Source organism: Engraulis encrasicolus, chromosome 23, assembly GCF_034702125.1.
Source record: "Engraulis encrasicolus isolate BLACKSEA-1 chromosome 23, IST_EnEncr_1.0, whole genome shotgun sequence".
Classification (NCBI taxonomy): Eukaryota; Metazoa; Chordata; class Actinopteri; order Clupeiformes; family Engraulidae; genus Engraulis; species Engraulis encrasicolus.
The window spans coordinates 4,058,767-4,061,266 of NC_085879.1; positions in this window are offsets into that span (position 1 = coordinate 4,058,767).

Here is a 2,500-nt window from a genome sequence, read left to right on the forward strand (position 1 = left end):
GCACTCTTTATTTGTTTTAGCCAGCTTTCACACAGATGTTGCAGATTCATAAACAAAGCAGAAAACAACTAATCAAATAAAAATGCATGCAAGTAAAAAGCAACTATAAAGCAATGTCAATGGTCTTTTTTCTGTACAGTTTTCCTTCCCATAAAACACCATTGGAAGGTAATAGGCCTTACCACTATTGTACCTGTAACATGTTTGGCTGGCCAGTATAAAAACTTCAAAAGGCCTTTTTCTGTTCAATGTTGACATAGTTATTGCATTCTTGATTTGTATGGCAGTAGTGTACATTATAGCCTAGCATATATATGATGGCTTTACAACGTATGGAACAGTTGAATATTTCAGAGGTAGAAACTGGTTTAAAAACTACAAAGCAGATTCCAAAAAAGTTGGGACACTTGGTAGAGTATCATTTTCAAAACATTCAATCTTTTAATAAAATTTGCATTGTACAAAGATAACATTATCAGTTAATAAAGCCAAGCAGAATTATTCTGTTAAGGAAAATGTGTGATCATTTAAAATTTCACCCTTGCAACAAATGCAAAAAATGTTGGGACAGGGCCAATAAACTACTTTTAAAGTTGGATAACACTGAAGACTAGACTTAACAGTCGATAGAGCTCGAAAGTGACGTCACTTCCCCCGATTTCATGGGACCTCAACGGCGTTTTTAGCTGAAAATCGTAGCATGTAATCCAATGGCGGTATTAAAATGGCATTTCGATCCCCTTCGAGTTGTGCCACGAGCTCCATATATGTTGTTTCTGATATTTTTGCCTAATTTTTCGTATGAACCCCTAAACTTTTTAGAAAGCTGTGTTTCTTCACATTTTTCATGCCGACGGCCTCGGAACAAAACATTGATACTTCTGCTTGAATAATCTTTATCTATCCTCTTAAACAGCATATTTGGAGCCCAGCGCATATCATGACTGAGATCAGAAGATATTTACTCGCTACCATGTTGTTAGATGGTCAACTGAGGTCCCGTGAAACGCGGAACTAAGGGGCGGGACTTTCGAGCTCTATTACTTTGATTGATGGCATAATTTCATTTTAAAAACAGTTCTTCTGTGTGAGACATAATTTGAGCAGCTCAACTGGTAGGTGTTCTTCATCATGCAGTGCGTTTTTAATGCTTAATGTGTGGCATATCCTGACTGCATGCTGATCATTGTATCACTCTCTTGATGGAACCACAATGGTAGAAAATATTACAGAATGAAAGTTGCCATCATTATATGGCAATATCTAAAGGCTGTGCTGCAAAATATAATGCCTTGGTAATACGCTGCATGTAAGAAGCAGCAAAGAAGTAACAAATGCATTATTGCACCCCCTTATGTCTTTCAGACTGAGCATTAAATCAAGCGGACTTATTCATCTGTAACCTTGAGGGTGCATGATTTTATAAAAGGATGAGATATTTTCCATTCTGTAATCCAGAGTGATCCTCTCCAAATGCAACACTGTTAAATGTCTGCATCAGGTGAATGAATCAATCATTGTGTTCATGGTCAATTTTTCAAAAGCTGTTGTTGTTGGAGTGTCATAGTTTGCTTATTGACAATGGGTATTTTATGATCTCATAACTCATACAATGATGAATTATCCAACTGTTACAACATGTTTTGGCCCTGTCCCAACTTTTTTGAGGTTGGTTGGATGGGTCAAATTTTTCCTCAAAACAATACTTTCACCTAGCTTTCATAGTTGATATGTTGACCTTGGGCTATTGTCCATCTTATGCATGGATTGAATGTTTAGAAAATGGCAGCATTTCGCTTTTATTCACAAAATACAATGTGCCAACTTTTTAAAATCTGATTTGTACCTGCCACAGTGACTGGTGGGGATTTCCTAAGTGTGTGCAAGTGGGTGCGTCATGTGAGTGCGTGCGTGCATCAGTCTGTGTGTGTGTGTGTCTGTGTCTGTGTGTGTCTGTGTGCTTGAGTGTGCGTGCAGTGTATCTCAGGGTTCACTCATCAGATCACAGTGACCCCAAACTGTATAAAAAAACTCACAAAAAATAATTTTGCCATCTGTACACAACATTGACAACACATTAAGACACAGTAATAAACACACCTGAACAAAATCCAAAGTAGTGTAAACATAAAATATATTGAATATGTTCAACATGACATTTTTTCCTCTGGAGTTTAACACACACAGACACACACACACACACACACACACACACACACACACACACACACACACACACACACACACACACACACACACACACACACACACACACACACACACACACACACACACACACACACACACACACACACACTCTTTGGGATTACCTGGGAGGGTGGAGTCATTGAGGATTGACTCATAAATCAGTTGGTTGACGATACATAACTCAAGTCTTTGAGCTTGGGAGTGTCCGCTCGCTCTGCCTTGCAGCCAAAGCATTTGGCGGAATATTCCATTTGGCAGCTGAGCGGGGGTGGCTGGGCTGAGGTGGGCGGTG